Raw genomic sequence first — 27,676 nt, 5'->3', positions numbered from 1 at the left:
GTCTGGAGAGAATTACAAATAGTCACTCTGGTCAAAGATCCAGTGGTGTTTACTGGTGTGAATGTTTCTAGACTTTCACTGGAGGAAAGGAAGGAAGGAAAGGAGGAGATGGAGGCATGAAGGAGGAAAGAGGAAGGTAGGTAGGTAGGAAGGAAAGGGGAGAGGGAGGGAGGGAGAAAGGAAAGAAGGGAGGGAAAAAGGGAGGGAGGGAGAGAAAGAGGGAGAAAAGGAAATCTGATAGTGTGTGTGCATGTAGTTTCAAGTTCAAGGTTGGAGTCGACATCTAAAATGGAAAATTTAGCCATAATACTTAATTGGGTTACTAACAACAGCATGAGCAGCAGTCTTCAAACAATAAAGAGAAGACTTTTTTTGTTAAAATGGTGACTCTGGTAATTCTAAATATGAACAGAGAACCAGGGCAGGGAGCAATTATACAAACACAAGAAAAATCACACACTTCATAACAGAAGTTATTCTAGGGCAGTTGTAAACACCTATTATTGCCTAAAACAAGCAAACAAACAAACAAACCAACAAACCAAAAAAACCTGGAGATGTCCATGATGTTTTCTTAGTAATGACTACCATTTGCAAAGCCCCTTATAATTTACAAGGCATTTTACAGCAATTACCACAGTTAATTCCCACAATAACCCTGTGAGTTTAAATATTAGACTTGCTATTTTACAGCTGAGGGAACTGCAGCCCAAGGAGGTTAAGTGGCTGTTGCCAAGGCCACTCAGGAGTCAGCCATAAAACCAGAACCCAACGCCAGACCTCGTGACTAGAGACTGTCCGGCTACCTCAGCCCCTCTGCCTTCATATCCACTGATGTTTCTTCCAACAGTTACTTCTAGAAGGTAGAGATGCAACTGCCTGGAGGACAGAGTAGATGCTTGCCACAAGCCCATGAGCACCCAAAGCTGCTCTTACAAGCAACGCAAAACTTGGGCTCAGAGGCCTAGAATTTCAATATGTGTGTACTTCTGAAGGCAGAAGTAAAATATGTGTTGCTCCCCCTCCAACAAATGCAATTCTTGCCAGTATTTCTTACTTTTATATGATAAAGCCTTGCCACCCATAGTTAAAATTAAAAATAAAATCCCCAAGTTGCTGAGTGTCAGGCCATAACAGGTGGCTCTGCTTGTGGACATTCATTGTTGAGGCACTGGGGGTGGGGGCTGAAAGCAGTGCAGGCAGATGACTCAGGTCGTTACACGTCCTGGCAGAAGGCATGGGCCGGGTGCTGGGAGGGAAGTCCTGATGGCTGGGAACGGCCTCTGCTCTCAAGGGGCCTGCGCTCTACCGGGAAACACACCTGCACAGGCAGAACGGGGGGGAGGACACATGGCAGTGGGAAAGGGAGCAAGCGTGCACTCTGGTTAGGGGCCAGAGAGTGAGTGGGCCAGGTGCTTAAACCAAAGGGTTTGCCTTGGAGAGCAGTGGTGGTGGTGGGGGGGGGGGGACTGGAGGGAGAGAAAGATCAAAACAGCAGACTGAGAAGCTGGATTTCATAGTGAGAACATTGGTGCATCGCGGTGAGTGACGGAGGGGGCGGAGGGAGTAGTGCAAGTGCATCTAGGGAAGGAGCATGTAGGGTCGTGGAGAACCCATCAGACAGGAGATGGGGTTTGGAAAGGCTGTTACAACGATATGGTAGTATTCTGAGGTGAAATGGTACGAACATACAAATCCCAATAAGAGGACTATCATTATTATTTATGCTACTAGTATTGATAAGAAGTGTCCCAGAACTCTTTCTGAATTGCTGTGAGATGCATTTCTCAAACTGGGTTTTGAGGAATACCAGCGCCTCTGGATATTGACAGGTGTTTGCAAAACGAACTGTGCTCACATGTATGGAATTCATGGGGGTCATAATAGCCACCTTCCATGGCTACTGTAAAGGGTGAATTAGAAAGTACATAAAAAGGCCTGGCACACAGAACACATTCAAAAGAAGCTAGTCCCCTTGCTCCAACATGACTTCCATTGATTGTAATAATGTCTCCCAGTCCATACCTATTCCTATAACCTATATTTGTGTACACACATATGTGTATGCATGTGTATATGGGTGTTCACATTCATACCTACATATATTGTCATACTCATAAGAACGTACACATGTGCCATCCCAGGTATACCTTCAATGTCAGACTAAACCTAAGGAGGTATGCAGTACCCACATATGCTACCTTTAACCCTATGGCACTCTGTCTAGGGCCTTGCTTACAGAGATGTGTGAAAGCTGACCCTCTCCCTCTGCTCTGCCTTGGTAGCAGTCCCAGTGGGTGCCACAGATGTGTCCTAGTGCCATCTAGTGGGGAGTCCCATTTTCTGCCCCACAGTGCCTCCTTGTGCGGCCTCCAGCCGTGGCCCCAACTCCTCACCATTTCACAGGCTGCTTCCATCATCCTAAGAAACAACAGGGCTAAACGAGCTCCTCTCTATTTCTGTGTAGGCTCTTTCCAGTTCTCCTTCTGGGTGTTTCTGGACATGGGTACCTGTCGTTAAAATATTGCCACCTCTACGTGCAGGCAAAGAAAAGGCTTGGAGCACCTCAGTCCACGGTGCCAACAGGAGTTGAACAACTGTGAGTACATGGCTCATTTCTAAGTTCATGTCTTCAGGATCTAGAAGGAAAACTATGTCGTATAATGAAAGCTTCCTGCATTCGCCAAATTTAGGGATACTTTATGTATGTATAATTCTTTCTTTAGTTCAGTGAGAACTTTGGCTCACAAAAGATGCTCCATGCCAATTGTCTCAAAGAGATGAGATGTTTTGGTCTCCCTTTGTCTGTGAAGAAAGCCATGTTGATTGCAGAAACTGCTCCACACTGATTAACCCATGGAATTCAATCCTCAGTTCCTTCAGCTAGTGGGTTTAATGCATCAGAAAAGACTAATAGTAGTAGAGAAAAAAAAGACATTAGAGCTGTGTCTATGTAGCCAATGCACTTTACAATTTCTTTAATCCATTCAAAATTTTAAAGGTGACTGTGAAACATGATAGTGGAGGAAATAAAGAATAAATGCATAAGTTCAAATCTTGTTAGTCACTTAATTAGGTCAAAGAACTAGTAAATACTATGGAATCACTATCAGTATTCCCCTGAAGTGATCAATTAAATTCATCATAGATTCTGGCTGTCCCCATGACAACGAAGCATGGATAACTTGGGGGCAGGGGTGGGAATGTCAGTCTGTGGCCCTCACTGGGTCCTCCTTCTGCCTGAGTTCTCAGTCCAGGGCCCAGGCAGGGACTTTTGGATGGGTCTGATTGATTTTCATCCCTGCTTCCCATCAGTTAGACCAGCGCTAGTATTGAGCATGTTACCTATACATTCAGTATATGTGGTGGAGCCTTCTGCCTCAGAGTTCCCCACCTCTGGGGTCGAAGAAAGGGGAAAGTGTAGAAGGGTAAACGGGAGTGACCAAGAAGAGCCATGTGAGGCTCACTGTGGGGGTGGACCCGGCCCAGGTTTTCTACCACGAAGTTAATAAGTCAAATGCTATGGAAGAAGACAGAAAGTCAGACAGAGGTAAGTGGATTGTTCTACTCTCTTTGTGTGTGCAAATGAAAATTGTGTGAATTTACTCAGCCTGATTCGCATCGTGAGAACATAACTCAATTGAAAGGGTTGGGTTTGTTTTGGCAAAGGTTGAATGCCCCAGTTTGCCTTCCTGCTCCTTTGTTTGAGGGACAAGTGACGCTCCTGCGACCTATCTCGCAAGAAATCAGCATCTCAGTATCTGGGCTGGGCAGATCAAGAAGGCGGAAATGAAAGCTCCATGTTTTTATTATGCTTGAAGTTACTTACTTGCAGAGGGGTTCTTCATCCCCTTAATCTATCTGTTCCTCTGAATGGCTTCTCGGCTCTGTTGCCTTGGTTGTAGTGTTACATTTTGTATCTAATATTTCTTGCTACTGTTTAGAAATCATTGTGACTACATTGCTCTTTATCGATAATTTTATGTAGCATAATCCATCACCATGCTGGATGTTGGGGCAGGGAGAAGGGCATTACTTTGTCTTTCACTTGGGGCTCAGACGGCTCTCTGGTATTGATTTCTTGGCTTCCACGTTCGTTAGATGATGATTTGCACTTTTCCTGTATTGTGTTCATCCAGATTATGTTTCAGATGTGTCGACAACATATCATCATTAACAACAAACATTTATTGAGCACTTATGGGCTGCGGATCAGGCTCCAGGCTAGGTACTGGGGATAATAAAAGGAATTGAATGTGATCCCTACCCTGGAGGATTTTATTATCTATTGGACTATGTTTGTTTGTTTGTTTGTTTTTAAAAACACCTAACGGCTTATACCGACTGAGTGCTGCAGGCAATAAATGCTCTTGGAGCTCAGAGCGGGGAGTGCTGGTGAGGGCCAGACTGGTCAGGGAAGGGTTTATGAGATGTAAGTGGCTTCTTAAAGGATGAAAAGGATATTTTTATGGGATACTGCAGATAGAGTTTCTGAATACCATTGTGCCAGATTTTTTTAAAGTAATGCCTATATCTTTAAACTACAATTGTCTTATTAATAATTTATGAGCTTAAGGCAGAGAATCAATATTCACCTGCTTTCCACAGTGTTTTTTGCACAGAGTTCTATTGTTAATAGCCGTGCACACCTAGTCACGCACACCAAGGAAAAGCCAGGCAGTGCGTTAACTTTCTCATCAGCACTTGCCTGGCCTGCGTGCTGGCTCTTCAGATTGCCTTTGGCTTTGTCTAAAATGTCTCCCCTCTTCCCCCATTGGAATCAGGGGAGAAAAAAGTGTATTCAGCGACTTCTCAAAGCAAAGTAGATTTAAAAGTAAGAGAATAGGGAAGAAAAGGTGACTTTCTTGTAGGAGTTGCCTCACTGAATCTCCAGGAGAACACTGGTTTGACCCTGGAGAGGATATTAGTTCCCCAAGGGAAATATCCATTTATGAGAAGTTCCAAGCTTTTCCACTATAAGGGAGAGATGTTCAAACATTTTTGAAGATTGAAAACTTGGCTTATTACTTTCACAGGACTTTACTGGGGGGAAGGATATTTACCTGAGCTTATTGACAGAAGGGTTGGCAGGAAGACTGTCTGTGGCCAGCAGTATCAATATTCTGCAGACAAAGCCCTGTGGCTTTCCTAATACCAGTTCTTTTTTCCAGAACTCTCTCTCTGTGATTTCTTTTATGTTATTTTTTAAAAAGTCTCTCTGTTTCATAATTTATTTTGGCTCTGGTGGAATGACGGGCCAAGAAGAAATGAAATTCACATTTTCCTCCTTTCAGTTCTCCTGGTAGCACCTGCTTCGGGGCACCCACTCTCCACACGTCCTGAAGCACGCCTCGGACCTCCAGGGGACCACACCCTGCCTGTTGTGCTACACAGGTGAAGGGAGATGAACATTCGCATGTGTTAAGTGAAGTGGGTCCAAAAATAAGAATTAAAGGATACATTTCTTTTCTATACCTGTTCTCAGTCCTACCAATTTAAATTTTCCAGTTCAAGGCAATTCAATTTTCACCTAAGAATTGTTTCTTAGGTATAATTCAGTCTAATTTGGACAACATTTAGTGAATTTGAAGTATAAATGCTCAATTGGGGATTGTATTTCTCCAAAAGCATCTCTGTGTCTCTCCCCAAGGTGGTTGAATGCATGCCATGTCCCCTGGTGGTAAGGTGGGCTGCCCTGTAGGCTGCTCTCCCTGCTGACCACCAGAAGGAGGCTGGTCCAGTCTGGCTCCTGAACACTCTGCACTGGTATCTTCCACGTGGCTAATGTCATGTCACCTGTTTTGTTGTGGTGGTTGTGATTGTGGATGTTATGCTGTTGCTCACACCATACACATACATAGTCATCAAATAGAAAAATCTGTGGGAAAGGGCCCTGCATGTCTGCCCTTCCCATCTAACTCAGGGTTTCAGGGGCCAGCACCTCCGTGTGTCCACAGAGAAGTCAAGAGAATGTAAGAGACCCCAACATGCAATAATGCACACATCGTGTGGACCCAGAGCTCTTTGTCTCAGAATTTTGTGAGATCTCTCCTAGTCAGCTGGGGTGTAGAGGGGTGGGGTAGCAGCCTGGGCGCTCCAGAACACCTAGTCTAGTGCTTTAGTCAACTAACTCCCCCCTTTGGTCAAGGCCTTAGAAAGTCCAGGCCTTCAGTTCTCAGCGAACCCAGCTACTGTGCATTCTTATCCTGGGGGCATCCACACAAAGTCCTTCTCCTCTCCCTTGACTCGTGATGCTTTCTCCTCATCTTACCTGGTGGGGACTTCCCTATCGTCTCTATCCTGTGACAGTTCTGTGAGTTAGGGTAAAAATTCCACCACTGAGTTTGCCAGCCTTGGCTTTAGATCTGATAAGGGGAGCTTTTGGAATTTAGAAAGCCCTTCCTCTCTTGACTACACTTGCTTTCAAAACCTTATTTGCATTATGGACTCAAACCCCAGTTCTACTTTTGCAACCTGAATCATCCCCAAAGCAATGGATGCCTCTAACCAGATAAGGGAAGCACATGAAAATACCTAAAAACATATATTAGCCATTATCCAATGTCTACCTAAAACTATAGAGGGAGAAGGGCAAGACTCAGAATAGTTACCAGGGTACCATTGTAGGAAGAGTTCAAAAGCTGGAGCACAGTGGGTTAGAACCATCGGGACAGCTTCCCAGAGGCAGTGGGGCTGGATCTGTCTCTGGCAGGTGAACGGCTTAGTAGGCATGGAGCAGGGGGAATGGAGCTGCAATCAGACGTGTCATCTTCTTCCTCCAGTCCCCGAGCTGCGTGTTCACAACTCACGCACGTCTCTGCGCACGGTTCTTGCCTCAGGGCACGTTCCTGTTGTCTCCCACTTACTCATGGGTGTGTCTTCATGTAAGATGATAAACTCCTTGAGGACAGAGATCCAAAGTTTTTGTATATTCATTAATATTAGCTCTGTGCTTGTACACATCAGGCCTTCATGTATACTTAACATTTAACAGCAAGAAGTGTTGTCAGGAACATGTATAAAGGACACACAGACAAAACCAAATAGGGGTAGGATCAAGGGTGGGAAGTGGGGATGGGTGGGGTGGGAGGAAATGCTGGGGGCGGGGGAATGGAGACAACTGTACTTGAACAATAAAAAATGTGGAAAAAAACCAGCGTCCCACCGTCTCATCTATGGGATTTCCATATGATGCTCATCCCAAGGATCATTTCCTTCATTTCCTTTATTGTGGTAAGATACACATAACATGACATTTACCATTTTAACCATTTTTAAGTGTACAGTTCAGTGGCTTTAAGTACATTCACATTGCTGTGCAACCATCACCACCATCCATCTGGGGAAATTATTTATTTCCCCAAGTTGAAACTCTACACTCATCAGATAATAACTCTCCATTCCCCCTTCCCGTGCCCCCAGCCCCTGATGACCACCATTCTATTTTCTGTAAATCTGACCACTGCATGTAACTTTTATGGACGAAATCATATGGCCATTTGTCCTCTTGTGTCTAATTTATTTCACTTAGCATTATGTCTTCAAGGTTCGTGCATGTTGTGGCATGTGTCAGGAGTTCATGTCTCATTAAGGCTGGATAACATTTTATTTTATATATAGACCACATTTGGTTTATCTGTTACCTCACGATTGTGGTGAAGGTAAAGTGCTCGTTACCATTCGGTGGGCATCTATACATACCTAGGAGTATTTTTGGTGACTTTATTCTTTTTACATTATGATATATTTGAGCATTTGGCTCAAGGGTTTAAGTATGGTCCTTTCTATAAAGAACGTGCATTGTGGTACCAGCAGAAATAGCCCTTCTTCTAAGACAGTTAATAGTAGTTATAAGGTCAAGTATCTTGGACTTTTAAAAGAAAAAGAAAAATGTTTTTATTTTATTCCTTTAAGGTTTCTTCTGTAAGTCACTGAAGTGGCTAGACACATCCGACTGAGGATCCCCAAACCACTCATTCTAAAAGCTCCTTTCTGCAGGGAGGTCGCACACATTTGGGAGCGTTGCTTCCAGTGGCCCCGGTGTAGGTTCTCATTCTACACAAGCATTTAAAAAAGCTCTTAGAAATCTTGCTGCTAATTTATTTTATCTGGCATCTTCAAGTGCATCTGAACTCAGAATCATTTTAGTTGTTATTTTACTAAGACTTTGAAATATTATGCATTAAAACAAGGTAACTTTGTTAAGAAGATAACAAAAGTGAGAGCCTCTGAAAAAGTGGAAAAGAGGGTCCTTTCAGAGCCTCAAGATGAGTGGGTAGTGACACAGAGACCAATACATTTTTCTCTATTTTCCGCAAGTTAGGACAAAGGCACTTAGAGGCATAGTCAGAGAATTCATTTGTTATGTGTTGAAAAAATCCTTTAGTTAAACTCAAGAATTTATCTTTGTCCATATAAAGAACACTGCAAAATAGATATAGTAAACAATTTTAATATTTTCTGTCTGCATTTTTGTGGAAGGCATAGCAATGCTTTTTAACTGCATTTATTTCTTTAGATAAATATATAAAAATTTATTGCAATAGAAAGTTGTTTAAATACAAATTTTCTTATGGTCTCTTGATCTGTGAGGCAATAAGCTAAGGCAGTTAAGCGCTTTATTAGAAGCATGTTCACTACAAAGAACTGAGTGGTAGTCGTGATTCCCCAAGTCATAGAATCTAGTGAGTACGAGTTTGTGAAAGTAGAGGGAGACTCTCTGGGGTGGGGTTGGGGTGGGGGCATCAGTTAAGACTTCACATAGTCAATTACCTTAAGGGGAAACCCTAGGAGGAGGAGGCTAGTGGAGTGGAGTGGGGTGAGGCACAGAGAAGGTGCGCAAAGAGTTTCGGGGGACAGCAGGTGTTTCCACAGAGTGGGATGGAACGTAGAAATTGAGGCTGCATCATAGCTCATGTCTTCAAAGTCAGGGGAGTTTGGAAGGTCCACAGTGCATCGGAAGTGAGCATATATTTTTTTTACTGTTTCCCAACGAAACAACAAAGCTCAGAACTTCCATTAAGATGAAGGTCTGAGGGATAGAGGGGACAACATGGAAAGCACAGTCTGGTTCGTGTTCTGTTATAAACCTTAACATTTCCACAGCCCGAGTGGAGAAACACTAGTCTGGGCTCTGACATTCACCGACTCTGGACTGGGAACATCCCCTCTTTCGTTCTCAGTCTACTTACTTCCTTCTCATGAAAGGATTTGCACTGGATGAACTTTTAAGGCCCTGCCAGGTCAGTTGGTTGCTACTTATCTTTCTGTCTAACAAGTATGTAAACTGATTATCGGCTCCATCTGGCCTCGGTACTGACCTCAGTTTTGGAAGGCAAAAATCTGTATTTGGCACAGGTCCTGCCCATGAAGGACTGGAGGCTAATCATCAAGGCTTAAGTGTGCACAATGGGATATCAGTGCAGAGCCACCACACTGAAAATGACGTGTGAGAAACACAGGCAGTGCTGATGTACGGGTTCAGGAAGGAGAGGGGCGTGTGGGCTGCCGTCTGAGGAAAGCTTCACAGAACTGGGGGCGTTCGAACTGAGCTGAGGAATTGTTGTGATTACCGTGGACTAAGACAGGGAGTGCGGATCTGGGGGGGTGGGGGCTGGGCACCAGCCAGAGGGGTTGTAAACAAGAGAGCAGAGGTGAGAAAGGGCAGTTTATCCCAGAGAGAGACACTCAGGCCAGAGAGATAATGTATCACTAGACACTATCTCTTTTAAATCTTCCACACCATTTTTATCCCATTGTTTGACACTTCTCATGTCATCTGCTGGGGATTACCTCCTAGGAAGTTGGTCCTACTCTTGGGAAGCAGCCATTTATAGAGCTCAAATAGTGAAAGATGGTGTCCCCTTTGTCATCCCCTGCATTCCCAAATGACACTTAGCTGAGGTCACTGAAAACCTTTTACTTCCCTCTCAGTCCCACACAGGCCTCAGCCAACCCATCTGGACCACAGTCACAGGAGGGGCATGTGAGGGACGCCGCCTCTGTCACCCTACTCCTCACCACTGATAACCACAGCCAACATGACTACCTGCCTTTATAGACTTTATAAAAGTCTATAAAGACTTTTATAGTCTTTATTCTAGTGAGTCCTTCCAATAGCACTATGAGATTGGTCCTGTAGTATTAATCTCCACCTTTCCAAATGAGAAAATCACACTGAGAGATGTTCAGTGACCTGCGTGCTATCATACAAGCAGTAACTGGTAGAGCTAGGACTTGGACCCTGGTGTCCGACTGCAGGGAGCTCACAATCACTGTGTGTACGAGGTCACAAAGGATGGACATTCAGGACAGGGAACAACCCTACCATGTGTGGGATGGGGCCACTTGCTTTTCCGCAAAATATCCACTGTGTTCACTGTTGTGGGATCCCTGCTCTCCCTTCCTTGACAGAGTATTTGGTAGGTGGCTGTGCTGGGGCATAGCCTGGACACTGGAAAATCTGAGGGCTGAGTTGGGCTCTAAAGAAAAAACCGTATGTTTGCTAAATAAAAGAGGGAGAACATATTTCAAGTGTCTAATTTCCATGGAATACGCATGATGTGGACATAAAGGTGGAACGATCAGGCAGGACCATGGATGGAGTGACACAGGATGCATTGAGTTAAAGCATGAATTTGGAGCCAGGTAGAGCTGGGCTCCAACCTTGACCTTATCAAATCCACGGACGAGGCACAACTTCTCTGAACCTCAGTTTCCTGTTCTCTAGAGTGGTGCTAATAGAGGTGAAGATTGTACATTTAAAATCATATTAAATTCTGGAGCAGAGCCAAGCACAAGAGTGCCAAACTACCATTTCAATAAATGGGAGCTATATTTTTTAATTGCTTTTGTGATTGAGGAATGAAATCCTGTCCAGTTCCCCAGGCAGGAAGTGATCACTCCTACCTGGAAACTTCCTCTTACCATCTCATTGATCCACCTTCGCCCTTCATCAATTCATCTGTGCTCTTATTTCATTAAAGAACACTTACTTAACGCCTATATAGCAAGCACATGGGGAGAGAGACAAAGAAAAGATTTGAGGATACTTTGATAGATGCTTTAGCTTTTCGATCTATAAATATGCATAAGTCTCGTCTCCTGTCTAGAATACAAGGAAAGAAAAAGTTCTTTATCACTGTTCTGCATGTCCAGGGGAAACACAGAGGGAAAACCAAGCATAGTCAGAAATCCTGGTTTTTGCTAATGGGCAGTCAGGGAGCAATCCTAACCCCAGATGGTTCTTATTTCTAATAGTTTTCTCTGTGCATGTGTGTGTGTACGGGTGGAACCAGCCATCCCAATTCATCTTCCTTGACCTGTTTCCACTAGAAGTCCTTATGCAGCCACCTTCTTTCCCACCCTCCCAGCTCCCAAACCAAGCCAGCCCTGAGATCCAGAGGCGGGAGGTCATCCACCGTGGTCAGAGCCTGAGGCTGGGCTTTGGAGGCTGGCAGATCCCCCAGGCTCCATGGGGTAGCTCTAGGGAAACCGGCCTTTGTGAAAGGCTTCTTTGATGAGAAGCACAATATAAATACAAATTGCTGTTATGTCAGCTTCTGAGGAGCCACTTCAATCCATTTGGGCACCTTTGATTTTATTCTCAAATTGCTTTTCTACTTTAAAAATCTTAATAAGAGCATGTTTTCATCTGGCCTCAAGGGAGTAATTTATTTATTTAAAGTAATAATAAAGTTACAGCATAATCCCTCAGTCCCAAGGGGGAAGGAGACTCTTTGAACGATTTCTTTTTCCCATCCTTGAAGTGCAGGGAGACCAAGCGGCCACGGAGGTGGTGTCCTGGCGCCCGCTGCCATGGCAACGGTCGGAGCCTTTGGGCCACTGGGAAACAGGCATGGAAAATAGTCTCGTAACTCTCTCCTTTTCCTTTTTCTGCTGCACGTTCCTGTTTCTCCCTTAAAGAAATTGAGGAGTAAAGTATTAAGTAAAGTCCCTAAGTCAGCTGTGGGAGCCACACAGGAACTGGGCTGCCCATCGGGGTGAAGTCCAACTCTGGCTCTAGAGTGGAGGCCCATGAGGAGCTGGTCCAGACACATGGCGGGGGTGTGGGGTCTGGGAGGGACCTGCTCTGGACTCTCTCCTCCCAGTGCAGAGTCAAGGGCCGGGCTCAGACAGCTGGAGGAGTGGCCCAGCTGAGACACTGAGGGAGTTCAGAAATCTCAGTCTGCTCTGGGTGCTGGGGATGAGAGTAGCACCTCTACAAAGACAACCTGTGTTATTTGACACTTATTGCCAGCCAGCATTTTAAGCATTACATGTGCATTATCTCTTTTAGCATGGATGTGAAGTATGTACCACCGTGATTCCCATTTTAGGGATACCTATAATGATGCTCTGGAAGTAAAGTAACTTGCCCAAAGTCATACAGCTAAGAATAGATAGACCTGGAACTCAAAACTAAGGTTGGCTCCAGGTGCCAAGCTTACAGCCACCACATACATCGCCTCTAGGATGGGTTGCTTAGGGAAGGCTGATGAGGGTGATGTCAGTTAGGGATACTTTTGATTGCAAGTAATAGAAAAATTGGCCTGCAGTGACTTAAATAAACAGGAGTCAATTTTTATCTCCTAAAAGGGTTCTGCTGGTACAGAGAAACAGCTCAGTGGGAGGGAGGCCGGCTCCTTGCCCTCGTTCTCATGCACAGCACCTTCTTGTCACAACAGGGCCAAGCCCCTCCGGACTTCACATCTGTATTCCAGGCAGGAAAATGAAAAGGAGAAAGGTTGGGGCCAACACTGTCTTCTTCCTATAGGAAAAAAATTGCATCTCAGGACCCCCCTCACCCCAATAACAGCAGACTTCTTGTCTCATTGAAGACAAAGGGGCCACACAGCCTCCCTTAGCTGGAAGGAAGGCCCAGGAGAGCAAGAATTTGTCTTTCTACCTCCTACATTGGAAGGACAGGAACAGCTTTGTGTTCACAGCTAAAATGTGACCAGGGCAGTGGATGATCAGAAACAAGGGGAAGGCGACAGAGAGGAGAGGTGCGAGTGTTAAGATGGTGAGGCTGGGCTAGGTCCGGACCCCAGTTTGCATGCGGAATATGTTGGAATGCCAACTGGCACTTGGATGGTAGTGGAATTTAAGTACTAATCCTGAGAGCCACGCTCCATTTCCACAGGCAGGGACTCCTGTTTCTGTGCTCCCAGCAGCCACATTCTCCTGCTTCCTGTTTTAACAGTGTGTGTGCATTAATTACTTTAATTGGCGACATTTTAAGAACTTGCTACAGGCTTGGGGCTGGATTCCACTGTAGGAAAATAAGGTTCTAGGTTCATGTATGAATAGATCCTGTGCACTCCATTTAAAGTATCACTTTAAATAAATAAAGAAAGGATTCTTCCCTTTCTACTTCCATTTTCTCACTAGAAGTGTCCCTTCTGTAAGACAAGAGAGAATCTGTCATTGATTAGAGGAATTAAGAATAAGAGACAATGACAATACTGCTTGTGTTAGGTGACAGGATGGGGGGTGATTTATTATTACTAAAACATTTTCTTTGAAGTTGAACTGTATTTTGGAAAAAAGAAATGAAAACTATTTAGAGTCACAAAAAAAATATTTATATGGTCAAGTTACCATGAACTGTGGTTCTAGCAGAGAAAGGGATGAGTCTTAGTGAATAAATACAGTTTCCAGAAACTTTCCTAGAAGAGGCACTCTTACCAGTAGTCTTGGGTGATCTTGGGAAGCCCTCTCTTGGCTCCTTCTTTCCCCTTTGTGCCCCTAGATGAGGCCCTCTGTGGCTTTCGGATTCTTTCAGCCTCTCTAGAACTATTCTAGGCTCTCTATGACATAGAGGCCATGCCCGACTCTTTGCCACAGACTCAGAACACAAATGCTCAGTGTCCTCTTAGACTGAGATGTCTTCATAAGGGCCCCTGAGCTTGGCCCCCTCTCCTTAGTGTGATTGGGGAGTGGAGGGGGAGACACTGTTGTCCAACCTGGTGGGTAAGCAAAAGTCCAGAGTGTCTCTCACAGAGCCCCCTGCTGAGATTTTTCCTGGCATCAGTCTGCCCTTCGCTTTGATCACACCTGAAGTAAAATGCCCCCCTTTGCTGTATTCTGTAAGCACCAAGTTCAGACCCTTAATGGATATTTTGGGAGGCTGCAGGGAACACCCCAGTGCTTATAGCCCAGCTCAGCTATCACATATAGATGTCATGCTTCTCAGGCCCCACGCCTTCAGTATCCAGCACACTTGTCATGTTACTGTTCATGGTCGTCTCCTGAGCATGTGGCCCGGTCCATTTCTCCATGGTTTCCATGGCTGAGAGCAGACCTGGTTGGCCAACTGGCCTTCCTCAGCTCCCACACCCTCTTCCCACCATCACCATGTCTCCCAGGACGAAAATCATAGAAACTGCTGAGGTCTGGTATCCTGAGACCCTCCCCATATTTACCCAGACTGCTTGGTTTGGCACAAACATTCCTGTACCTCTGCTCTGCATTATTGGCTGATAGTCTTTTCAGACAGCAGACAGGGCATACATCTTCAATAATGCATGACTGGAACCAAATGTTCACTCCTTTATTGATTTCTCTAGTAAATCTAATGCTGAATCAGACCCTATGGTAAGTCACAGGGATACACCTAAATAGAATTCAGTTCTTGCCTTCCAGAGGATTAGCACTCAGACATTAGTAATTAAGGAGTCAAATTGTTGGAGAAAAATCCAGAATTTGAGATGTGAATAAAAGCTACAGATCTGAGAGTCAAGCCAGCAATTTTTCCCACAGAGTAGGCTTTTTAAAAAATAAATAACCCTCCCCGCTACTGTCTTCTAACACTTGCTTTCTTGGTGGATCAGGTGCAAGTTAAATGAGTTCTTTCATGCCACTCCTCCATGTAGAAACATTCTATAGCTCTCATCTACCTACAAACTGGAACCCAAGCACCTAGCATCATGGCCAGACCTTCATGACTTGTTGTGAACTCCCTTCCTTTTCCAGCCTGCATCTGCCGGTACACCCTCCGGCACTCTACATGATGTCTGGCTTAGGATCCCTCCTGTGTGCCACGGAAATGTTTGTGAGGAAAGAACCATCTAAGTGCCTCTGAAGAGAAACAAATTGAAGCTATAATTGGGCAGTATGTCAGGCAGGACTCTCACTGTTTGTAGGGGTTGTTTTTGCTGGGTTGATTTTTGTGAGTGCCTCTTAGCCTTGTTGCCTCCCAAGGATGTCTTTATATTTCGGGGTTTATTCCCAAGTACCCTTCAGTTTTCACCTGCCCTCCCTGCCCCCACCTAAAAGCACTTGCCAATGACCACAGTGCCTGTATGTAGTAAAGTGGAGTTGTTTTTTATCTCCACACATTTCCCTGTGCTTTTTGGGAGCACAGGTTGACTTTAGAGGAACCATTCAGAAAAGTGAGAAATAAGCTCATTAAGAGAAAGCAGGCTTAATATTAGATAAAGAAAAGCCACCTGAACAATTCATTATCTAGACTGCTTATGGCCTTCTAAGCATTATCAGAGATAATTTCTTCACATTATACCTCTGGCCAGAGTCAATTATTCTCCCTATTTGAAAAATTAGGAAAATTAAGTGCTGATTACAAAATTCCTTTATCTGCCCAACATTGTCAGGTTACTCAAGAAGCTCGATAGAACTGCAGATACGATCCTGGGCTGCGAATCTGGGCCTTGGCCACCAAAGATCACTGCCCCCAGGTATCTCCAAAGGGCTGTGTTGGAGTTACTAGGTAGGGCGGAATCTCCTCCTGTAAGGAATGAACTAATTTGGGAAGATCACCATGTATCTCTGACTATATATTTTTAGAGTTCAAATACGCTATTTCAGTGGATTTACTTATTTAGTGTCTTTGCTGGTACATGGCATTCTATGATTTTAAAGTGTTCAGAAACTACTGATTTTAGTCTAAATCCTTCATTTTACATTTAGGAAACTAGATCCATGAGTGGTTAAATGGCTTCAGAAATATACAGAATTTTGGAGGAAAGGCTAAGGAAAGAGCAATTATTTAAGTGGGAGATGGGTATTATAAATTAGTAATACTGTCCTTGTAACCATTTTCATTTGTCATTCCATTCTTTTGGCTTCCCCTCTGTGTCTGCACCACAAATCAAGTTTGCTCTGTTCTTGACCTCTCTTGGGAAACCAAGTTTTACTCTCTACTTCTTGTTGCAAAAAGCTACCTGCCTAGAAGTCAACCCAGAGTGTCTGCCTAGAACCAAACTCTCTTTCTAATGGAATGAATCGTCTATATAGCAATCCCTTGTGTTTATTATTTATCTTTCTTTTTTTGCTTTTCAACATGCATGTTTTTATCAAATGCCTTATTTGATCTTTATAACATCCCAGTGAGATAGATGAAGCAAGTGTTAGTAAGGTACATTACACACAGAGAAAAAAAACACCCTATAATAAGGTAAAATTTATTTTTTTAACAAGAGAATTTATCTGCTATTTCATTGTGTAGCTGGGCACAGGAAGTTACTTTGGAACCCTTCAAATTTGTCTCTTTCCTAAACAAACAGGCCAGCCCTGCTAACTAGGAAACATAAGATGTAAAGGGCATAAGCCTTTCCATACTTTCACACTTTCTGGTATGCGTAGCTGGAGAGGAGATGAGTATGTTGGCATAGGTGCCAGGGGGTCCACCAGGAGGCCAAGGAGACTCAGATTCTAAGCATCCCCTTTTAGATCATTGATGATAACATGGGACAGGTCAACTGATACCTGTTGGTAATGGAGAGCTTTAAACATTCTGGAACTATTTGGTCTCAATCAAAGGATGGAAAACCTAGAAATAGTGCTGCTGAGCATAAGCGTTTAACCACCAATAGCTTTAAGTACAAGGTCAAAAGTAAGGAGACCCACTACAACCTGTAATAGGATCCGGGCCAGAAGAGGAAGGCATCGTCTCAGCCATGAAATGAGCACAGGGGAGTGGGTGCTGTGGGACCCCTTCCAATGGCAACACGCATGGTCACAGTAGAAAACAACAGCAGCTCAGCTGGGGACCTGTTAATAGACACATCCAGCTCCCAAATTCTCTCCTGACATTGGAGTGAAGACCGGCCCAGGGACAGAAGTTCTTGCACGATTAAAGAAGGAGATGCCTCAGGAGTTCGACACTGGACTCCTCTGATCTCCAGGCAGGTGTTTGTGATTATCTACAGAGAGGTACAGATTAGGTGTGATGTGGGATCCTGGGGAAGGTCACGTGGCGGCCCAGCCTCCTCGCTTCCCTTTCTAGCGCATTGTTAGCTCTCCAGCTGGCACGGCACACTCAGTTCACTCCTAATGACTCTGCCTTAACCATGCTCCCCATTTCTCATGCCTATGAGTAGAAATGTGACCTTGGAGTGTGGTAGCAAATCATAAATCCTCCCGAGCCTCTCTCCTGCTCGTGCGCTGGCTGTTTCCCATCTAATTTTTCATATTGGTAGGGACGCTTCTTGGAAACCATTAGATGTATCATTTAAGGACCCTTAAGCACAGCCCTGGAATGCTGAGAGCTCCGGTGCTGCTTGTGGAGTCTGGAGGTAAAAGATGATCCTTCTTCTCCAGCCCCTTCCCTGAGAGACTGACAGTAAGACCAGGGGCACCTTAAGGTTTCAGCAGAGTCTGAGGGGCCCGGGGGAGTGCACTGTCCTGGCTCCAGCAGACTTCCATTGTGGCTATTTGTATGCACGAAAATGGCAGTTTAGTTCTTTTCCCTTGAAGATAGCTTTTAAATTTGCTCTGTTGGCCTCTTGATGAAATAGCTTCATGCATATTAATGACATCTTTTATTTACTAGGAACACCATTAAGCACTTTGAAATACCAGATTCTACCCAAGGTCTCCCAGGAGATAAGCCAGTATCTCTAGACTTACTGGATGAATGGGAAACTGAGGAAACAAAAAAAGCTCAGTAACTTCCTGAAAGCAACAGAGAAAGTCCCTCAACTATTGTACTTACGCTGTTCATCTAGCAGGTGGAAGGTCTTGGTTGGATGACATTAGAGTGGGGTTCCTGAATGTCCATTCATTCTGATAACAGGCTGTTGCTGAGTACTTGCTATGCGTACAGCGAGGGACAGGGCACAAGTATGGAGGAAGGTGAATACAAGACTAACAAGGCACAAGAGGTACAGGGGAGTCGTGTTCTATTCAAGGAATAGCCAAGTCCCTGGTAACCTGAGAGAGAGTTTGGAGAGGGAAAAACAATGTCTGAAAGGTGAGTTGGCACCAGACTGTGACAGAATTTGAGGGGTTGCTACCCCCAAATGCCCATGCCTCTTGATGGCATTTCTAGGAGTGCAGCCACTAAAAAAAAAAAAAAGAATTAGATACAGATGACTTGGAAAAGTATCCATGCTATAGCATTAAATGGGGAAAAAGTCTGACATTCAATGATTTTGTGCTTATTAACTGTGTGTGTATGTATGTTTAAGGGATCATGTGCATACATTATGCATATAGACAAATAGATGGAGATAGATAAATGGAGATAGATAGAGAGATGACAGATCAATCGATAAGTAGATAGACAGACAAGAGAGAAAGCAAGAGAGGGACAACTAGAGAAATGTAGAAAGAATTCATATGCAGCTGATAGCGGTGTGGGGTGGGGGAGAGGTGGAAAAGAGCACATTCCTATTTTCTATGTCACATAATATTTTAAAAGTCAGCTCAGGAGTGATTTCTGTGTGTTTTAGCATATTAAATATAAAATTTTCAAAAGTAAACACCTAAAATGCATAGTCCCCAATCTCAAGGACCTCACAACCCACAGAAGCAAGCAAAAGGGCACAACTACATGATCAGAGAGAGTAAAGTAAAGACACGATTAGTCCACAGGGAGTGTTTTCTTGAAGAGGTGTGCATAACATAAAATTTAAAAAAGTTTCTCACCAGGAATATTGAACAAGGATTTTATGCTTTCATCTCTAGAGAGGTAGCTGCCCGTGAGTTGCCTCTTTGCTCTGGGGCAGCTGCACTCAGCTCCTCTGGAGGAAACCACAAGCCGGCCCCAGATCCCACAGGGGCAGCAAAGTGTTGCACCCACTCCTCTAGCCCCCTGTTCCGATCCTACTACTACTGCCCGTCTGTCTGGAAGAAAGCCTGTGGGTGAGTGAAGAAGATATGGGCTGCTTCACTGATTGAAATTTTCTCTGGAACCTTGAGTATTTCCTGACACGAGTCACGGCCAAATCACATGTAAAGTAACAGACATGAACTTTGTGCCATGTGTCTGTGCATCACACAACTACAGGCGGCAAACCTGTAGGGTGAGGAAGGCACAGTAGACTGACCCTCAGTGCGTGTCGCCTGCTGTGACCCCCTCATGCAGTCTTGATCTGCTGCTGATGGAAACCCCACCTTTCGGGGCAAAGACACATGCCACCTCAGTAAACAATGCAAGTAAATAACACATGTAGAGAGTAAAGAGAGCACAGAAGAGTAACTTATTCTACAGGAAAACCTAGGATGGCTTCATGGGGAAGAAACAGGCTAACTATGAAAGGACTGGAAGAAGAAAAGGATCTAGAAGAAGAAAGGCAGAAGAATCCAACATCCAAATAGCAGCTAACTCTTCAATTGCTCTTACTCTGCCAGATCCTGCCCTAAGCTCTTCACATATATTAAATGAGTCAATCTCCATAAAAATCCAGTGAGTTGGGTCCTGCTATTATACCCATTTAGCAGATGAGGAAACTGAAGCACAGAAAAGTTAAGCAAGTTTTCAGGGTCCCAAAGGTAGTAAATGGTACAACTGGGACTCGAAACTAGGGAATTTGGCCATAGGGTCTAAGTCTTGATCTCTCCGAACATTTTAGTACATGGAGTCCAGGTTAAAAAAAATGTGATGGGGAACACTAAATGTACAAATGTTCTGGGGCACAGATCAGGTCCTTTCTGGCAGGGCTGGAATAAAAGGGCAGGAGGCTGTGATGTGGCTACTACCCTTAGATACTGAGAAAAGGGTTGAGAACTTCCTCTGAAGGAACAGGAAGCCACTGGACGTGTTTTTGGAAGAGAACTAACGTTTGCTGGCAGATGTCTTAGAAAAAATCTCTCTATTAAGCACAGGAGAGGCAAGAAACTGAAGATTTGGAGGCCAGCTAGATAGGAGATGCTGAGGGCCTGCTTTAGACAGAGTCATCTCAATTAGAGGGGACAGTGGAAATGAGGGTCCTTTGTGGCCTTGCATTTGTTTCCACCTCACTGCTGGGCCCCTGGTAGGATGTGAGCGGTGAAGACTGAGGTGCCAGCCTGTGAAAAGGTGACAGTGACAGTCCATCAGTAGCAGCAGCATCAATCAGTTTCTGGGCCCACTTTAAGCCTCAGTTGACTTATTTCGGTTTCAAAACCATCCTGCCTCATCAGCACCCTCCCTTTCCCCAGCTTCGAAGCTAGAAAATTGTTCTGTGTTCTGCAATGTCTAAGAAAGTATTTTGGAGCACATGGAACAGCTTTGGCTTTTCCTGGTCCAGGTTCTGTAGGGATGCAGCTGAGACAATTTGCTGGGCGGTTTTGGAAGCAGATGACTCCAAGCCCAGGCCCACTTCGCTCTGCCCAGCGTGTAATGTCCTCACACTGTAAATTGCAGACATTACAGCCAGGCACTCTCTTTATGGCTTCCTTTCATCCTGAAATGTTCCCGTGCTACATTTTCATGTAACTTATGCACCTCGAATGTTGTAAAAACTGCCGTAAAAGTCAATATAAATGCAATAATGTCACGTCAGTCAAAGGCAGCGGAGCAGCCCTTTTGAGCAAACAATCGGGAAACCAGAGGGAAAACTCAATTGCTCCATGTTGCAAATTGATTAAAGATATGAATCAGAAAATTAAAGGGCTTTTGGAGTTTAGGTTATTACTAACTGCTTTACTTTATGGAGCAATTACTTTGATTCTATCTCGAGTCCAGTAAAGTGACTGCTGGCCTATGGCAAGATGAGGCCCTGTGTCTTTCTTATTAATGTGAATTAGTCAATATCAGGCTAAATGAATGCATGCATGAATCATGTGAGTTCATTTCCTAAGCTCTGTATTTATAGTTACACAGAAATAATATATAGTTAGGGTCATATCTCTACTAGACTAAACCTGCATATTCTTTGCATCAGGACCATCATCTTTTTAAAGACAGAGAGGTTGTGACAGTCACCTGCATGTTCAGTTTATGTTTTCTTCCACTGTGCTGGGAACCCGGAGGTATTGTCAAGGTGGGTTGATTTGTGTTGTGCTACCATCAGGTTTGGCCCATTGAGCGCTGAGGTATCATCCTCCTCTGACTGTTTTGGTATCTGAAAGCCCATAATCAGATGACCATTCCTTTAGAACTGAAACTTGTATAAGTATCATAAAATTGAATCAACTGGAGCACAGAAAACATTAGCAATAATTAATATGGCCCTTTGGGCCATGACAGCCAGGAAGCTGAGATCTAAATTTAATATTCAGGTGTAGTAATTGCCCCGTGCGGGATTCCTGGTCTAGCGCGGGGCCAGGCACATTTAGTGGGCACTCAGTGAAGGATGGCTGAGTGGAGGAAGGAGAGATAATAACTAACAGTGATGTTTTTATTGCTTCCTCTGAGTGAGAGTTTTCAGGTGTGCTAGGTGCATTCCAACGTTAATGACTGTGATTAATCTTAACAATAGCCTCCACAGCTATTTTCATGACCATTTTACAGATAAAATGTAGGCTCATAGAGGTTACATGACTTGTCCATGTTCACCCAGCTTGGATTTGAAACCAGGTCTCTCTGACCTCAAAACCAGCACTCTTATCTATGAACTGATCACACGGAGGGACAAAAGTAGGATGCTCATAAAGACTTGAAATTAAGGGAACTGGGACTGTTCTGAGAGTATTTTAGAAACATGTGGTATACCACAACAGGTATTACCTGTCTTCTTATAAAGATGAGCTTTCCATTCAGTAGATCTTGATTATAAGTGGATTGAGAGTGCTAAGGCATCTTGGGAAAAAAATGAATCAGGCAGAAGGAGTGATGCTCAGCCGTAGAAGCACCAACCAAATGAGCATCAAGGAAGCTGGCATGAGTGGTGCCCACCCAGCAATGTCTAGGATTCTGGGGGCCATAGCCTAGGCTTTGCCACAATTCTATTTGCAACTGAATCTAAAGCCACTATCAAAATTCCCTTGTTTTAATACCAAAGCCAAGTGATTCACTGGTTTGGTTTTGATGTGCAGGGTATGTTTGTCTACAGGTGGGAATGTGCTGGCTGTACCAAATCTGATTGGCACAGCAGTGATGGTATTGGGGGTTAATTAATTAATGAGCAGTCTGATTCATACAACATCTCTGAGGTTAACTGGAGACCATTCCTGACTAGCCCACACATTCTAGAGTGCTGACCAAGTTAGATTTCCAGGTCTGCAAACCCGAGAGGCTGATCCTGCACTGCGAAGTTCACCAAGGTTAGGAAGGCAAGGCTGGGAGTTCCTTCCTTGGCATCACCTTTATTCAAATTTTTACAAATTATTCCTTCTGCTTTCTTTCATAGTAACTATGAATCTTCTGGTTACCACAGTCATGTGCCACTTAACAATGGGGATACGTTCTGAAAAATGCATCATTAGACGATTTTGTCATTGTGCAAACATAGTAGAGTCTACGGACACAAATTTAGATGGTCTAGTCCACTAAACACTTGTGCTACGTGGTCCAGCCTATTGGTCCTGGGTTACAAGCTTGCACAGCCTGTTACTACACAAAACAACACAAGATTAAATCAAGCACCAGAGAAAATGATGCAATCACAAGATGCAGCAAACATAAGATGCATGGGGCTGCTGCCAGCATGACACAGCACAGTTTGACAGCAAACTTTTGTCCAGGTAGAAAGAGTACACTCTAAAATAAGAATAAAAAGGATAGTACAGTAAGTACATAAACCAGTAACATAGTTTACTGTATTATGAAGCATTATGTACTGTACATAATTGTACATAATATACAACTGTCATGTGACTGGCAGTGCAGTGGGTTTATTCATATCAGCATCACCACAAACATGTGAGTGATGTGCTGATCCATGACATGGCTGTGGCTGCGGTGGCACTTGCTCTGTTATAATCTGTAGGACCACCATCAAGTTCTGTCATTGAATGAAACATCAGTACATGGCACATGGCTGGATTTTACTTGTTTGGCTTTTGATGCGTCTTATAAATAAGTTATTTCAGATGCTTTTTGTTTTAAAGGTAAGTAGTTTTGACATAAACATGAGTATATGGATATGCCTATATGAGAAAAGCCAGAATCAGCAGGGCCATTGTTAGGATGCAGGGACAGGGATTATATAGTGCCCTGCTGTGATCAGGGTCCTGAAGGAATATGGTACAGAGAGGTTACAGTGAAAAAAAAGCAGAAATAAACAGGAGAGATAGTGCCAAACACCCACCTTCTCTGAAACTTTGCCAAAGGAAGACTCAACTGTCTTGCATCTATTCATTCATCCATCCATCTATTCATCCCTTCCAACTAATACTTACTAAGAATCATTATGTACCAAAAGCTGTTGAGCATGGGGACATAGACAACAATTAGTGACAATTTAAAAAAAGGCAATTTAACTCTTCTTGCTAAATCTTTGATACCAGGCACCATGGTCAGACATACTCATCACACAATTATATGAAGAGTATTGTAGGGACCCTACACCTCTCCACTCAGCACCTCTCTTAAACTCCTGTGACTTCTTAAATCCTAGCCCTTCCTCTGTCTCCTCTCTACTGGGTAGCAAGGGGGCTACAATACACAGAGGACTAAACTTCTAAGTTAAGCTCCCAGCTAGGTGGGAAAAGTGTTTGAGGAGCTCTTCAAGTTATTTTGTAACCCCTGGTTGCCTGTGGGTGTGACCAGCTCGAAGAGTATAGCAGGAGATAGTCCCCAGACTCCCCAGGCCCTCATGGCTGCTGGAGCCTGAGGGCTCCGTGCTGCAGTAACTCTGTGTTCTTGTCCCTTGGTACCATCTCCATGGTCTTTGCTTTACCTTTTCTTCCTCTGGCCCCATAATTATCTCATCTCTTCAACTTACCAGCGCTTTGGGCAGGATAATTTCATCAAGGATAGTCTCAAGAGGAACTGAACCTGTTGGACATTTGGGAAATCAAAAAGCTTTAAGAGTGTCCTATGGATTTTGCTTGTACTCTCTGACTTGGCCTTTACTTGGTGGCCACAAGTGACTGACAAATGGGTAGGCAGAATGCAGATGAAGGGGTGAGGGTTCAGTAAATAGTGCCAATTTTCTCTGTGAAAATAGTCTTAGCATGGAGGTCATTTCTACACAACTAATTCATCATTTCTTCATACGCTACTCATTCATTCATTCATCACCCATTCCTAATTATCCATTCATTTCTTTACTTAGTACGTTCTGTTGAACACATCTTCTACCCAGCTATAAGTTGGTGGAATTTTCAAGCTGTCAGACTTGATATATTTCATTTAAAAATGTATACTCTTTTAAAAGATACTTACTTATATATTTTCCCCTATGTAAAAATTACCTATTTTTAAAGTAAGTTATAACATTTTTGCATATATTATTATGGTATGGTGTTATAGACTGAATTGTGTCCCCCAAATTCATATGTTAAAGCAACCTATAATATGTCTGTATTAGGAGACGGAGCCTTTGAGAAGGTAATAAAGGTCAAATGAGGTCATAAGAATGGAGTGCCAATTCAATAGGATGGGTGTCCCTACAAAAATGCAAACATCAAGAGTGAACACAAAGGAAAGGCCCTATGAGGACATAGAGAAGGCAGCCACCTGCAAGCCAAGGACAGAGACCTAAGAAGAAACCAAATCTGCTGACACCTTGACCTTCCTGAACTATGTGAAAATACATTTCTGTTACTTATGCCATTCAGCCCATGCTATTGTGTGTTGGCAGCCCAAGCAGACTAATAAAGGTGGCAAGAAGGAAAAATATAATATGATCCTAGGTAATAAGAAACATAATATTAACTCATACATATTTTATATAACATATTAGTGTTAGTGTCTTACAGTAATGCACAATTTAAAATATTTTTCTAGGTTTATGTCATTTTGAAACTCTCACATTATAAAGTGGAAATAACTATTGTTATAACCCTTGTTTTGCTGGTGAGAGAAATGAGGTTCAACAGAGAAAACCGACTTGTTCAAGGTCATCTAGTTAGAAGGAAAAGAAACTGGTAACAATTCTTACAGTACAGAGGCTAGGCTTCCTGGTAGTGACAGGAAAAAAGCATGTGATGCAACCCAAAAAATGTTGTTTTAGGACAACAGATTAACAGAATTTCAAGTGATATGTATAGGTATTTCCCATCTTGACCCTACTCCCTTTCAAATTAAGTAAGTCCCATGTAAAAATCTGTATTCAAACACAAAGTAAATTCTAGGGCTATTTCAACATTGTAAGCAATACTATCACTTTCTTTAAAAGATTACTTAAACAGAAAACTGCCCCCGTTCACTTACAATTTGATTCTTTCTCTAGAAAAATTGATTTACTTGCACTTTCCATAAACACACACATCATACAAGAAGATTCAGCTGTATGAGAATCAAGCAAGCAACACTGAAGAGCTTTGGATGCGGAGAGAAGGGAATCCGGTCTCTGTCGTGGAAGGTGGGGGCTTGGAACCCTTAGATTCCAGCTTCAGCCACTCACCTATATTCCCACTTAAACATGAGCAACAGATTTGCTTTTCAGATAGTTGCAGATTTATCTGTGAAACATGTACAACTTTATCTACCCCTTCCTGCCTACTTTCCTTCTTCTAGAAATCCTCTTCTTCCTTCCTCCCTTAATGAGTTCAATGGGCACTGCTGTTTTTCAACACATCCACCCGTGAAGAAGTGGAGGCCCATTACAGAACATCAAGTTGCTAGCACGGTTGGTTAGTCTGGTCATGGGCACCTGACTGACATTGACCCAATCAAAGCCCTTCCTCTGCACCTTAAAATTTGGGCTTCAAAAGAGAAGAACCTCTCCTGAGATGTGATCCAAGGCACTGGAGTTATAGGTAACCATGTCCCCCTTATATAGAAGCCATCTATGGGGAGAATATGGAGCTGACTGAGCCAGAAGCACAGGTGAGAGAGGGAGAGAAGGAGGAAGGTGGTGGAATTGCAGTCCCTTATTCCATTCCAAGTGTCCCCAAGGCCCGGAATATGCATGCCCTTCCAGCAGCTGGGTGAGGGAGGAAGTTTCCTTTGTGCCTCAACTAGCTCAGGTTAGATTCATCCATTATGAATAAAAGACCCTGTGATACTCATTTACAATAAGGAATGTATATTTCTTTCTGGTACATAGCTCCCAAAGCCTTGAAATTTCCTAAGTGATGAGAGAGAAAGGTGTCTTGATAATCATCACAAACCCCTTCCAACCACACCACAGTTTATGTTAATAAGGTGGCTTTTGGAAACCCCTAAGGATAGGGCTATTTGCCAGGGGAACCACCCATGAGACTACAGAGTCAAAATTTCAGTCCCACTCTCAGACCTTTGGGGAGGAGAGAGGGCAAAGGAACTGGAGGTTGAACCAATCACCCAGGGCCAATGATTTAATTAATCATGCCTATTTAATGAAGTCTCCTAAAACACAAAGTGATAAGGTTCAGAGAGCTTCTGGGTTGGTGAACACGTGGAGAGTGTCACAGAGTGGCACCCTTGGAGAGCAGGGAAGCACCGTGGCCCTTCCCATGCACCTTGCCCTGTGCATCTCTTGCATATGCTATTCCTGAGTTATATCCTTGTTTAATAAGCTGACAATCCAGTAAATAAAATTTTCTCTCAGTCTATAAGTCACTCTAGCAAAATAATCAAACCTAAGGAAAAAGTAGTGTGAACCTTCGGTCTACAGCTTAAGTAGGTCAGAAACACAACCTAGGCTTGCAATTGGTGTCTAAAGTTGGGGTGGGAGACAGTCTTACAGGACTGAGCCCTTAACCTAATACTGTGGGATCTGACACTGTCTCCAGGTAGAGTGTCAGAACTGAGTCCATTGCTTGGTGGTGGTAGAAAAACACACGCCGGGGAACCCCTTCATCAGTGAGATTCAGAGGTAAGGACATAGAGCAATTATTCAATGCTACCTTGAAAAGATGGTAGCAGGCTGGTCTGAATTTGTGCAGTGAATGCTTAGCCAAGAGAGGTCACTGCATAGAGGAGGAGGGGGCAATATAGGGAAATGGCAAAAAGGAAACATTCTCTTCCAGTTTTGCCAAAGATAAATGTTGCCTTAGAGAAGAAAACTCCCCCAACACACAAAAAGGTCTGACTATCATCATGCCTATTTTGTTTGCAAATAGAAAATGCTGAATGTTTTGGCTTGATTTTTATTTCTTCTTTTTGAGACATTCTGAGGCCCATGGAAGGCACTGACCCATGCAGAAAGACCTTGATTCCCGGATCACAGGATTTGAACTTGATTCTTCTCATCCCAGGGCAGAACAGGAAGACTTGGCCTGGTCCCTTCAGAAATGTCAGCACACATAAGACCCCCGTTACCGCAGAATGAGAGACTATGAAATTCGTCGAGCTTGTTCAAACAAAGTCTCCATTTCCCGACAAGCAATTGAAACTTGGGGTTACGTGTTGAGGTAGACTTCAGACTCTTTTAATGGCATTCGGAGACATGGTTCTCCAACCAATTGGCATTCAGGA

At 43.6% G+C, this 27,676-nt stretch overlaps 1 protein-coding gene across 1 annotated transcript in view; it reads left to right on the top strand.

The window, feature by feature from the left end:
• Positions 1–2,542: 2,542 nt before the first annotated feature.
• LOC118496670 (urea transporter 2-like) overlaps positions 2,543–27,676 on the top strand; it is a 359,977-nt gene continuing 334,843 nt past the window's right edge. Inside the window, exon 1 of the mRNA XM_036009097.1 lies at positions 2,543–2,599. The gene's annotated coding sequence lies outside the window, so the exon portion shown is untranslated. The remainder of the gene's footprint in view (positions 2,600–27,676) is intronic.

This window comes from Phyllostomus discolor, chromosome 9, assembly GCF_004126475.2.
Source record: "Phyllostomus discolor isolate MPI-MPIP mPhyDis1 chromosome 9, mPhyDis1.pri.v3, whole genome shotgun sequence".
NCBI classification, from domain to species: Eukaryota; Metazoa; Chordata; class Mammalia; order Chiroptera; family Phyllostomidae; genus Phyllostomus; species Phyllostomus discolor.
Note: the sequence above shows the minus strand (reverse complement) of the source record. Positions and strands in the feature narration are given on the sequence as shown.